This window comes from Erpetoichthys calabaricus, chromosome 2 (genome assembly GCF_900747795.2).
Source record: "Erpetoichthys calabaricus chromosome 2, fErpCal1.3, whole genome shotgun sequence".
NCBI lineage: Eukaryota > Metazoa > Chordata > Cladistia > Polypteriformes > Polypteridae > Erpetoichthys > Erpetoichthys calabaricus.
Genome location: NC_041395.2, coordinates 138739848 through 138754597, shown reverse-complemented (window position 1 = coordinate 138754597; position 14750 = coordinate 138739848).

Sequence of the window (14750 nt, the reverse complement as noted above, 5' to 3'; positions counted from 1 at the left end):
TAAAGGACTTTGCTGCAAAGAATGGCAGAAGAAAAAAACTTTTAAAGGTGTAGCCATATTTTCTGTGCTATGCACCTATTAAAAGTCTACATTATGCATTTGTATAAAGCTCACATACTGTAAGGTTTTCTGGATGTAGTTGATTCATTGGCTGGCAGTGAGGGTGACTGTGCTGTTCAGACTGTGGAGGTTTCTACTGATTCACACTGGTTTTTCCTTTAATCACTTTTCATGGTATTATATGGTTTGTCTTAATGCCAGATTGGAGTTTCAAATTGCACATTTCAATGGCTTGTAAAATCGTTTTTGTAATATTGGCATATGATTGGTGTTTCATGCTTGCTATAGCTCACTACTAGAAGGTAAGGTGAAGGTATGAGGTTTGAATTAACAGGAATGTCATGAGGAACCCCAGCTGATCTGAGCCTAGGAACCCTCAAATTTGGAGGACCCACACTATGGACTGTCAGACACTGTAAATTAAACAAACTCCACTGTGTACCAACTGCAGGCAGTGCAGATGGTCATCTAATATCTGGTCATCCTCAAGTGATCACACCAGAGCAGGACTGACATGTTACACTGCTCAATTTGTTTCAGATCTGCTACCTGTACTTCTGTTGATACTGCTGGCATAAGCAATACTTGGATCAGTGACAGGACAGAAAGTGACAGCCCTAAGAACAAAGTGAAACCTTCTGCTCTGGGGAAACAACTTTAGGAGGCCCAAAATTTCAAAGTTCCAGAGACATGATCCTTTTCTTACCAATGGCCAGTAACTTTGTCGGGCAAATTTTCAATAGGAATAGGAGAACATGTCACAACTACAGACTCACAGGTTCATTGGATCTATGCGTCAGACCTGTCAAGCAGTGGTGGCTGAAGGTGGCTGTCACATGACATACTGAAGGGGCTGCAAGAGGTCTGTTGTTAAGGGTCTCTGTAGGTGTTGTTTTTCTGTTTTTGTTGTTGTACTATTTAATCTTTTTATTAATCTTATTTGTTTATTGTTATTTCAGTGATGAAGGTTGAAATACTGCGGTGGGTTGGCACCCATTCCCAGGATTGGTTCCTGCCTTGTGCCCTGTGTTGGCTGGGATTGGCTCCAGCAGACCCCCGTGACCCTGTGTTTGGATTTAGCGGGTTGGAAAATGGATGGATGGAGGTTGAAATAGCAGACCAACAAGAATTTTCTAAGAGTCTGTATATTTAAATCAGCATTTTTTTTTAGGTTGCACAAATGAAAAACTGTTTCAGATTTAACAGTAGACATGTTCATACAGGAATGAAGACAGACATATACAGTACTGTATGTAGACTTTCAAGATATGCAGAACTTTTTATAGATTGCAGCCTAGCCCATAATTAACCCTAATATGGTAATTACACCATTACATATGAGATAAGCTGTAATAGTCCTCTGCTGATATGCCATCTTTTCTCTTTCATTGGCCCCCTCTCTCTCTTCCTGCTCTCTGTTTTTTTTTCTTGTTACGACAACAGTATATGTACTTAACACTAATCCTTTCAGTAAAGTTTTTTGTACCACTTATTTAAAAAGTATTAGTAATATTTAGCTGACACCCTTATCCAGGGGTGATATATTGTAAGTTTATGATAACATACAGTCATTTACAGATATTTATAGCAGTGGAGAAACAAGCAGCTTAACTGACTTATTATGGGACACGCAGTGGGACCAGGTCAGAATGGAACCAGAAGCCATGGAGATTAAAGTCCAGTGCCTTCAGCACCACACTATACTGGTTTTGTAACTTAATATGGGTGTGTGTGTTTATGGAGGAGAACTCTACCAATCCTTCAGGTCTTGCTTGCAGAAACTGGCTCCTCCACATTGCAAGAGGCTGTCTTTGAAGTTTGTTTAAATCACCTGGTAGCTACACCCACACATACTGTAAATGCCACGTGAAAATTGTAGTAAATAACATTAGAACTGCCAACAGAAGATGTGGTGCACTTGCAAAATTAATTATTGATAAATACATAGTCCACAGATAGATAGATAGATAGATAGATAGATAGATAGATAGATAGATAGATAGATAGATAGATAGATAGATAGATAGATAGATAGATCTCAGTCTTAACACAGACACATTTTTCTGTTGCTTCTAGTTGGCATTGCAGTTTAGCAGCCTGATGTTTTGCCGCCTATCACTTTTACGTATGCAGTATCAAACTATTCACAGTGATTGTGTTTAAAAACTGTGTGTAAATTTGGATTTTCTAGAGGTATGGGACGAGAACAAATGCTTCTTTTTCTACCTTTCCCTGCTCACAGTGTTCTCAGAGCCTCTACTCCTTTCTTCTACAGAACATTCTCCTGATTGCACTATTCTCTGATTATTGACCTGGTACTTGTTATTTTGGTGAGATTTTAAATGAGTTCATATGTCTCCCTCGCCTTTGACATACTGTTTACCTTAGATGTGAGCTATGTGTAGTGAAACATGAAGTTATAAATAGAACAATAACACTTACTTGCATTATCATTTACTGTTTAAGGAGCTTTGCTGACCATCGTGAAGCTGTGGCAAAGTTGAGATCTGCCATATGGTTTATATGGTTGAAATTTGTCATTTCACTGTGACATTCTCATTATGAAAATTAAATGCCTGGTACTACAGTTTTCCACCACTCTGGGCAGGTGCTTCACGATTTCTCATTGGACTTCTTAAAAGCTCTTTTCAGCACTTCACTCCCTTTCCTCAGTTCTGGATTGGACTCCTGTTGTAAACCTTTCTCTGTGTTCTGTCTCGTTATTAATATATATATATATATATATATATTTTTTTGTTCTTTATTTCGTCTTATACGATTTCTCGTATTAGAAATTTGTTAGTTTTCGCATACCCCTTGGGGTCAGAGCGCATGGTCAGCCATTGTACAGCGCCCCTGGAGCAATTACAGGTTAAGGGTCTTGCTCAAGGGCCCAGCAGAGTAGGATCTCTTTTGGCAGTGACGGGGATTCGAACTGGCAACCTTCTGGATACCAGCGCAGATCCTTAGCCTCAGAGCCACCACTCCACCCCATATATACTGTATGTACAGTTAGGTCCATAAATATTTGAACAGAGACAACTTTTTTTCTAATTTTGGTTCTGTACATTACCACAATGATTTTTAAATGAAACAACTCAGATGCAGTTGAAGTGCAGTCTTTCAGCTTTAATTCAGTGGGGTGAACAAAACGATTGCATAAAAATGTGAGGCAACTAAAGCATTTTTTTAACACAATCCCTTCATTTCAGGGGCTCAAAAGTAATTGGACAATTGACTCAAAGGCTATTTCATGGGCAGGTGTGGGCAAGTCCGTTGTTATGTCATTATCAATTAAGCAGATAAAAGGCCTGGAGTTGATTTGAGGTGTGGTGCTTGCATGTGGAAGATTTTGCTGTGAACAGACAACATGCGGTCAAAGGAGCTCTCCTTGCAGGTGAAAGAAGCCATCCTTAAGCTGTGAAAACAGAAAAAACCCATCCGAGAAATTGCTACAATATTACGAGTGGCAAAATCTACAGTTTGGTACATCCTGAGAAAGAAAGCAAGCACTGGTGAACTCAGCAACGCAAAAAGACCTGGACATCCACAGAAGACAACAGTGGTGGATGATCGCAGAATCATTTCCATGGTGAAGAGAAACCCCTTCACAACAGCCAACCAAGTGAACAACACTCTCCAGGGGGCAGGCATATCGATATCCAAGTCTACCATAAAGCAGAAGACTGCATGAAAGAACATACAGAGGGTGCACTGCAAGGTGCAAGCCACTCATAAGCCTCAAGAATAGAAAGGCTAGATTGGACTTTGCTAAAGAACATCTAAAAAAGCCAGCACAGTTCTGGAAAAACATTCCTTGGACAGATGAAACCAAGATAGATCAACCTCTACCAGAATGATGGCAAGAACAAAGTATGGAGAAGGCGTAGAACAGCTCATTATCCAGAGCATACCACATCATCTGTAAAACACGGTGGAGACAGTGTGATGGCTTGGGCGTGCATGGCTGCCAGTGGCACTGAGACACTAGTGTTTATTGATGATGTGACACAGGACAGAAGCAGCCGAATGAATTCTGAGGTGTTCAGAGACATACTGTCTGCTCAAATCCAGCTAAATGCAGTCAAATTGATTGGGCGGCGTTTCATGATACAGATGGACAATGACCTAAAACATACAGCCAAAGCAACCCAGGAGTTTATTAAAGCAAAGAAGTGGAAAATTCTTGAATGGCCAAGTCAGTCACCTGATCTTAACCCAATTGAGCATGCATTTCACTTGTTGAAGACTAAACTTCAGACAGACAGGCCCTCAAAAAAAAAGCAACTGAAAGCCACTGCAGTAAAGGCCTGGCAGAGCATTAAAAAGGAGGAAACCCCACATCTGGTGATGTCCATGAGTTCAAGACTTCAGGCTGTCATTGCCAGCAAAGGGTTTTCAACCAAGTATTAGAAATGAACATTTTATTTCCAATTATTTAATTTGTCCAATTACTTTTGAGCCCCTGAAATGAAGGGATTGTGTTAAAAAATGCTTTAGTTGCCTCACATTTTTATGCAATCGTTTTGTTCACCCCACTGAATTAAAGCTGAAAGTCTGCACTTCAACTACATCGGACTTGTTTCATTTCAAATTCATTGTGGTAATGTACAGAACCAAAATTAGAAAAAAGTTGTACTTTGCCAGAAAATATTTTTCAAAAAACAGTTCAGTTATGGAACAGCTTTCTATGAACAAATGAAATTAAGATCAATATGTACCAGAATGATGGACAGAGAAGAATATGTGGAAGAGAATGATGGCTAATGAACTGTAGCATACCACATCATCTGTGAAACATGGTGGAGGCAGTGTTATGGCATGAGCATATGTGACTGCCAATAGAAGTGGGTCACTGCTGTTTGTTGATGATAGAACTACTGACAAAAGTTGCAGGATGAGGTGTACAGGGATATACTGTCTACTCAGATTGAGACAAATACTGCAAAACTGATAGGATGATGATTAATAGTACAGGTGGCAATGAGCTAAAGCATACTGTGACAGTAAACCAAATGTTTTCAAGGTAAAGAAGTGAAATATGCTTTAATGACCAAGTCAAATGACCTCCACCCAATTGAACCTGCATTTCACTTGCTGAAAACAAAACTGATCGCAGAAAGTCAAACAAAAAAGCATCACCTGCAGTGAAGTCCTAGCAAAGCATAAGCATGGTGGAAGGCATTGGTTTCCAGACTTCAGGCAAAGGGTTTTCAACCAAGTATTGAAAATGATCATTATATTCATGATTGTGTTAGTTTGATCAAATACTTTTGAGCCCAAGAAAATGGAAGGACCATGTAAAAAAATGGCTGTCTTTTCTAAATGGTTCATACATTGTTGTTGTTAAACACCTAAAATTAAATCTGCAAGTCTACACTTCAATCACATCATGAATGATAATTTCAAATCAAATTGTGGTGGTGCAAACAGCGAAAATTATGAAAATTATATCACTGTCTAAATACTTTTGGATCTAACTTTATATAATCAAGCCAGAAAGAATCATATTTCCAAATAAATGGATTGGTAATATTCACTGACTCTCTCTGATACAAATATGCAACACCAGTGTACCTATCAGACTCTTTTCAGATAGTCAGTGGAAAGCTGTATGCTTAGAGGAGACCAACATGAGCTTTGCATTGAGAACTTGTAAATTACTACAATGGCCTTGTGCAAATTCATACTAAAGAGCAGAGGACTGTGATAACTACCACCTTTCTCTAAAGCATGTGCTATAAATACAATAGACGGAGATAAGAGAGTGATGGGAAGACCTTCACAGTCTGTAGAAACTGATCTCACTTTCCCAGAGAACTAAGTGAGTTGATTGCAAAATTTCTGCTCCTTTTCTTGATATACTGTACAGTGTGCTAGATCAGATACAGGCACGTTTCCAAACTTCACACTAATGTGGTCTTCTGATCAAAGTCAGTCTGTTTTTAGTTTCAGCGGTTAATTTTCAGTCCTATTACCCCCGCCCCATCCCTCCAAACCAAAGAGATGAGGCTCAGCAAATATTCTCTACATCCCACGGACCTCCTTTCATCCACTGAATTAATGGACTTTGGCCTGCTGCCAGGGTCCAGCAGGGTGGAGGCCATCTGTATTTTATGATACGTCTGGGTGTTTGAGATTGCCGCAGGAAAGCACTGTGCAGCCAGAACATGGATAACATGGAAGCCAGTTTTCCTTTAACGTTCACTACTCAGATAGTAAAAACAGACTGGTCTTCCCTACGTAAGATAAATAATGCTCCTTATGTAGATTTTTTTCCTCACAACTAACAATAACATTAGACAACAACATAAAATATGTTGATGCAATACCTCCAAAAGTGTCAACCATCTAGTTATTCATCAAAACAATGCTCTGTGGTGGTGAAAATAACTGGCTGAGTTTCCTGAAACCTGGCAACGTTTTCTTTAGGGGTTTTGTCATTTAACATAGTCTCAGAGGATCCAGATGGAGCAAAGGGATAGAATGAATTAGTTAGAGTGCAAAATTAATGATTATAGTAATCATTCCAATTACAACTGCAGTCAAAAGTCGAAGTTTGAGGAAATCTGGAAATGGAGAAAACAAAATCAGATGTAATCAATATTCTAATTACTTGCCTTTGCTTCATGAAGAACTATGAAAGTAGCATCCCTGAATAACAGGTTACTGAGAAGTCATCTTGGGTCATATTAGGAAAATATGGTCTGTAAAAGGGAGAATACGCTTGGTGCTTAAAGTTAGGTGCATTAGCATGCTGGCATTGTAAAGATGATGAGGAGACACAGATTAAAGATGTGGCTAAAAGGTGACCTTTGTTTGATCTTCCTGATGGGCACTGTCAAATATTCATAATCTAAGTTATGCTCTGTTGAAAAACTATGCCTACCTCAGCATCTGGGCTTTTCAGAGTCAGTGAATCCTTCTGCTTTCTTGCTCATAGATCTCCACTGTTCAGCAGATCTGAGACGAGTTTCCCTGAATAAGAATAACCTGAAGCTTCCTACTTTAGGCTATCAAGTTCTACTGGAGTCAGGTCTAGAGGTGTTCACTGGCAGGGTCATGACGATTATGGATAGGTGATTACCACACAGACAGTGACAGACAGAGCCGATCAATCCATAAGGATACCAAGGCAGCTGCCTAGGGTGCAGACACCCGAAGGGTGCCATTTTGGTAACTAAAGGAGCATTATAGCTATGCTATAGACAACGAGGGGCATCGTTTTGGTAATTAAAGGGGCATGCATCCTTTTCCCCCTGGCTAAGTGCTCCATATGGGCTTTGACCAGCACTGTTGACAGAGGCAAAATGAAATCCCTGAAGCAGTAGCATTACTTTTTTCAGCTCTTTCTGTTTTTCTAAATTCAAAAGCTCTCTACTGATATTGTAGCTGTGCAATATCTAGCTTTTTGATCCTACTTTTAGATGAACTAGAACTTGGAAACGTTTGAAAACTTTAAAAGAAAAAATACCATAAGGTCTACTGCTGAAGATTAGGATAGATAGATAGATAGATAGACACTATCTAACATAAATACATCCATCTATCCATTTTTACTTTGCTTAATCACAAAATTCATTGTTTTGTATGTCAGCATTTTTTCTCTTCCATAATACACTGACCACTCATCCTTTCTTCCTTAGAGTGTCTGATGTCCCTGAAAGATTAGACAAGTTTAGGATGCTGGAGGGAGAGAGGCATTCCCTCCCCCTTTTCTTACTTCACCATTTATGCTGCCCTCTTTTACTTTCTTGTCAGTTTCCTAGTTTGTACTTTATTCTCACTTCTCTGGTTTTCCTCTTGGTAACTCCCTTGTTTTGCAATTCTCGTTCCTCTCTGCTCCCACACACACTCTTTCTCCATCATGTTGTTTTATTCCCCCGCAATTCACTTCCGAGTGCTTTATTGGCATGTTGCGTATCCTGCGTTGCCAAGGTTGCAGGAAATAAAACATAATTATAAAGGCACTGGGCATTAATTAAGATGTAATGTTTCCTTTCCAGAAAAATATTATATAAATAAATAATGAGTTTGCAATGAAAGTGATAGTAATAACATTAATAGGATAAAATAACCAACTCCTTTTCCCATTCATTAATTCCACTGGCTCTTTGTATTCTGCACTAAGCTATTTAGTTAATGAAGCCCCAGGATTTCTAGTATATATACTGCATATATTTATGTAATTTTTCAATGCTGACATTTTCATGCACAAGTAATATTTGCTAAGTGAAGCCCCTTTTGAGCTCTATAGGCAGATTGCATTCTGATGAAGTGACCCACCTAGACCTTGTGCAACTCCCAATCTTGCAAAAAACCTGTGGCTGAATGAAGAATGCTGGTCTGGCATTTGTGTCCAGTCGGGCAGATGGAAGTTACGGTTAGTTGCAGGAAAAATGTGCCAGCTTTAACCAGGTAAGGCAACAGACAAAAATGCCTCACATTATTTGTTTTTAATAACAAAAACACAAGATAGATGAGTATTTCATTCAATTTTTTACTTTTAGCAACGCACTCCTGAACTGAGAAGAAGCTCTGCAGATGACCTTGAAAATGACTGTGAACAGGAGCATAAATCCACCACCAAGCATGGAGTCTGGAGGAGAGTTAATGGCAAAGGCTAGGTCAGGCAGGGAGGTGGTGTGGCTGGTATTTAGAGTTGGTGAAATAACAGGAGGACTTTGAAGTGAGTTGGGAGTGTATCTTTAGTGATTGCAAGAGCAGAAATAACATTCCACACTATAGGTGTTACAGAAATTATAGAAATGTAATTTTAAAGAAAGTAATGAAAAACTGACGTGTCAATGAAGTGGATTTGTGTAAGAATCACACTGGATTAATAACACTTGAAATGTTATAAAAGGTGTAACTTTTACAAAGTTCCTTAAAAGGAAAAATGTAGTTCCTGTAATCTGGCTAATGTGCAATTTAAAGTTTAGGTCCATGATAATACCCAAATTTTACCTCCACCTTGACTTATAATGCTATGGGATCAAGATTACTTCTAAGACCTTCGCTATATCTATTTTTGCCAATCACTCTAGACACAAGATTTCTGTTTTATCTGCGTTGAATAAATGACTACTTATCTATTTAGAAATTCAAAACAGACATCGGGTCAGACAGCCCAAAACTTCAGAGTCATCAGTTGCTATAGATAAGTAAAGCCCAATCTGCATAGTTCGCCATGTGCTTCATTAAACTCTGTGTAAGCATGTAGATGGAAAGACACAGTAGGCCCACAATAGGTCCTTGTGGTCAACCATATACAATATAATGGACTTTTGACATACAGTCGCTACAAGTAACAAAGAATTTACTACTTTTTAAATAAGACTGAAATCAGTTTAAGACAATTTAAGACCCACCCATTGTCTACAGTGATTTATAAGAATACTGTGGTCTATGGTGTCAAATTCTGTAGTTAGGTCTAATTGAACAAGAACAGAAATGTGTCCACATTAACCCATAAGTCATTTACTGCTTTAAGCAGTGCAGTTTCTGTATTGTCATTAATTCTAAAACCAGACTGAAACTTACCAACAATGGAATATTTATTTAAATAGTAATTTAATTGGTGAACAAATGCTTTTTCTAGAATTTTACTTAAAAAATAGGTTACTAATAAGTCTAAAGATGTCAAGCACCAAGGAATCTACATTATTTTTATTGAGTAAGGGTTTAACAACTGCAATCTGGAAAGAAGTCTGTATCCAATGATGAGTTAACTACTCTTACGTCAAGTGTCAAGAGGGCATGTGGACCGCTGCTTCCGTGGTATGTCTGGCCCCTTATTATATAGGTTGAGGTTCAGTGCTACAGGTACACTTAGGCCACCAGAGAAAGTTCTGAATGGACAGCTGCAGAAGTTCTATAAAGCACAAAGTGATTCAAGGCTCCAACCCAAGAAAGATGTCCTAGCAAGAAACTTAAAAACTTTTTCCAGCTACGAGCTAACTGTGTTTTCAGTGAGATGTGGAGTGAAGGCCAGGTCTCACCTGACAGTGGGGTCTGGGGGGAGACAATCAGGGTAAGTAATAATATCCACATTTTTTTCAACACGTTGCTTTCTGGTCTCAACCAATGGCCAATCTTGTCCCACAATTCATAGAACATGCTTGGGAATACATAGATCACTCCAGGACAAAACACCACTCCCTGCACTGCCTTGCGTGCTGGTCCGTGTTGACTCCCTACCAGACCAATAACTCACATTTCAGGGTGTCATAATTTGAGGTCATAGTAAGCCCACTGAGCCTCCCCAGTAGGGAACGTTGCTAGTATGTGCAATCACTCGATCCACTCCCAGTGATGACAGGTTTCTCTTCGTTCAAAGACTAATAAATAGGTTTCAATATCATATTTTGGCCAAAGCAGTAACAATACCTGGGATGGACCAAAGGCTCTCCCCTGCTGCAGTGCTGTTCAGGCTTGGTCCTGTGCCTCCACCCTGGCGAGCTGAGTTCATTGGAGCACCTGAACCTCCGTTATGACAGTGGCCACGATGGTTGTCAGGTTCACCTGCTCAGTCAATATGAGGTGTAAAAAGTCCTGCCAACTACACCACTGTAACAATAAATCACAAAACACATAAAGAGCTGGGGCAGCTTGGTAAACCCCGTATAATTGGCAGATTGGGAAAAAAAGAAAAACAAAAGGAATTGTCTTTTTAGTCTCCATTTGACTTGGTTTTCACTTGGAACATCAGGAAGAGGCAGGTTCAGGTGGTCAGGAACCAGAATTGACATCATTGGTGATGCAACTGTCAATCATTGCTTCTGCAGACGGAGGAAGAGAAAAGGCATTAAGCAACAGTGCCAAAGCCTGGTTGGGAGTAAAATTACATTTATAGGCTATATATAGTAAATGACAGGGGGAGCTGTAGCACCCCTAAACCCAAACTCAAATGCACAGACACAAGTCCTGGGTTCAAATAATGTGATTTATTAATCAAAATACCTTTCCAGGTCATTCAAATGATACACAATCCTGACACAATTCTTCCTTTCCTTCTGCTCTACCAATCTCCCTCCAGCAAGTGTTGCTTTCCTTCCTCCCAGCTTTGACTCACTGGAGAAAGCCGGACAGTTTCCTTTTATGGCTGACCCATGATTACCTGCTGTGTCAGGGCATAGCCCAAAGGAAGCACTTCCAGGTCTGACAAGAGTCTTGAAAAGTAGGGATCGCGAATCCCTTCAGTGCCCCCTGACAGCACCCATGGAATCAAAACAGGGCTCTTCCATGGGACTACAGTTACGAATATGCCCTGTGGGTATCCGTAAAGATACTGTGACCCGGGGCACTGCTACTTAGCGTAATGGAATAAAATATAACCCAAATTGACCGTCTTCCCCTGTCCTTCCATTGCACTGGCCTTCTGGCCAGGTAAGGGATCCTTGTATACCCTCTGCCAGCATGCCAGTCCCTTGACAGTATATATATTGTATATTTTTTGGAGGAGAATTTAGGTCAGTTGCCTTCTGAAATGGATCACAAGCAAACAGCAACAGTTTCAACTTAATCCAAAATTGATGAAAATAGATTAATCATTGCTAATGGCACATTCCATCCTGGACAGGAATAATGCAACCACAGATGCTAGGAAGTGAAAAAACATAGAGAAATATTAATGGACAACCAAAATAATTAATTCAATTAAGCAAACAAAGCAATATGAGAAACCAATATAAACAGCACCAGTATCAGCTTAACCGAGACTATGCTATGCTAAAATAACAGCTCTTCAGACACAATGTATACTATTAGGCGAACTGAAGTGTTCTCTAAATTCTTTATCAGTATTTATGATCAATAATATTTGAAAAGATAAAATGCAATTAGAATCTGCAAATGCAGGTACAGCATTCAATGACAGGATTCTCTGTATGAGGAAAACCTGTAAAACCTGTAAGGAGTTGAATTCCATCATGTGTGAATATTATGGGAAAAACATAATGAAGGTGATTCAAAATTTAAGCTAATTATTTGGGATGTCCCACTGAAAAGTATTCTAAAACACTAACACAGGGGATCTGCTTAAACAATGAGGTAATTTGAAATATATAGTAAGAATCAGGAGTGCAATTAGCACATTCCTCATTAAATCAACATAATAATACAGTAATCCCTCGCTATATCGCGCTTCGCCTTTCGCGGCTTCACTCCATCGCGGATTTTATATGTAAGCATATTTAAATATATATCGCAGATTTTTTGCTGGTTCGCGGATTTCTGAGGACAATGGGTCTTTTAATTTCTGGTACATGCTTCCTCAGTTGGTTTGCCCAGTTGATTTCATACAAGGGACGCTATTGGCAGATGGCTGAGAAGCTACCCAACTTACTTTTCTCTTTCTCTCTCTTGCGCTTTCTCTGATCCTGACGTAGGGGGTGTGAGCAGGGGGGCTGTTCGCACACCTAGACGATACGGACGCTCGTCTAAAAATGCTGAAAGATTATCTTCACGTTGCTACCTTCTGTGCAGCTGCTTAGTGAAGCGACATGCTGCACGGTGCTTCACATACTTAAAAGCTCGAAGGGCACGTATTGATTTTTGCATGTTTGTTTTTCTCTGTCTCTCTCTATCTCTATCTCTCTCTCTCTCTCTCCCTGCTCCTGACGGAGGGGGTGTGAGCTGCTGCCTTCAACAGCTTTGTGCCGCGGTGCTTCGCATACTTAAAAGCCAAACAGCCCTATTGATTTGTTTGCGTTCTCTGTCTTTATGACAGTCTCTGCTCCTGACGCACACTCCTTTGAAGAGGAAGATATGTTTGCATTCTTTTAATTGTGAGACAGAACTGTCATCTCTGTCTTGTCATGGAGCACAGTTTAAACTTTTGAAAAAGAGACAAATGTTTGTTTGCAGTGTTTGAATAACGTTCCTGTCTCTCTACAACCTCCTGTGTTTCTGCGCAAATCTGTGACCCAAGCATGACAATATAAAAATAACCATATAAACATATGGTTTCTACTTCGCGGATTTTCTTATTTCGCGAGTGGCTCTGGAACGCAACCCCCGCGATGGAGGAGGGATTACTGTATTATAAGCAGAATTATACTGGCTTATAAGCAATATGTGGCACAAGAACATATATTTATGAACAACTTACAAAGTGCCTTATCAGGGTCACGGTATTGGCATAATAACGCAGCATACATACCCAGGGATTCTTACAGCACTTGGAAGTGAGATGACATATAAAGAAGAAGCTGCATCTGGTAGGTAGATAACAGAAAAGGGCAATGGGATGAAATGTCAGTTGGGTGATGACCACATCAGGCTCAAATTTAGATGGACTAGACCCTGATGAAAGCTCTTGGAACAGGAAGGCTGAATCCCTGTTTACTGGTAGGAAGGTTGGAAAGTACAAAACACATATAGCTGTACTTACCTATGCATGCATCATTGGCACTGGAACTTTGGGTATGTTCAATCCTATGGACAGGTGTACAAAACAAGTTCCTGCCTGAATAAAATTAATTTTGAATTTGTGCATTAACAACACCTCAGTGAAAGGGTTAGCGAGATTAACCAACAAATTGCTGTAGCACTGCCAGCACTGCAACAGTAGGTGGTGATGAAACTGAGCCACGTCTTTAGACGCTGCTCTATATCCCTGTTTATATTCTATCCTTGCAGACATACAGTTTGTGTTGTGCAAACAAGTGAAACAAATGGTTAGGTCCATCTGCAGGGCTATGGGGCACTCAGTGCAGATGGCTTTAGGGCTGTGTGAGTAGTGGTGCCCCCACACTGGGTTGCCAAGATTTTTTTTTTTTTTTGCTTTTAAAAAGGAAGCTCCCATGCAGTTTTGTCCCGCAAGGAGACCCTGCAGAGATAGACAGAGAAGGAAAGTGATAGATAAACAGAGAGAGAGAAAGAGAGAGAAGTTCAGAGTCATAAGTTAATGGGTTCCTCATCTTCTTCAAATTCCTGGGGTTGCAACCCAGCATTAACTGAAACAGCTTTGGCTGGGACTGCATTGGGAGCTCAGTTAGTCCTGTCTCTGAGAGCTGGGATAAACCACAGTTTGTGATACAAAATATATTACCCAGTGACTTACACTCATTTAACATATAATCATTTAGTTTGCAATGTAAACATTAATAAAATAATTATGCCTCTATAATATTACACTTATACTATATCTTATCATACTGTATATACAGTACAGTGGCTGTAAAATGTATTCACCCCCTTGGAAGCTTTGTTATACAACATTGAATAATGATGTATTTAATTTTTTTTGATACTGATCAACAGAAAATAACTCTTCATTTCAAAATGAAAACAGATCTAAATTAATTACAAATATCCATCCATCCATTTTCTAACTTGCTTATCCTGGTAAGTGTCATGGAGCAGCTGGAGCTCATCCTAGCACAAGACAGGAAGAATCTCTGGACAGGGTGTTAGTCCAACACAGAAAGAACACACACACACACCCACACACACACACACACACTAGTACCAATTTAGCAACGCCAAATAACCTAACCTTCACATAATACATAATATACATGTTACTGACAATGTGTGACCATGAGCAAGTCACTTGACCTACCTGGGCTGCAATTGGAAAACCAAATGAAATGTAACCAATTGTATCATAAATGTTGTAAGTTGCCTTGGAGTTAAATAAGTATTCACCCCTTCAAGTCAGTATTTAGTAGATGCAGTTGCACCTT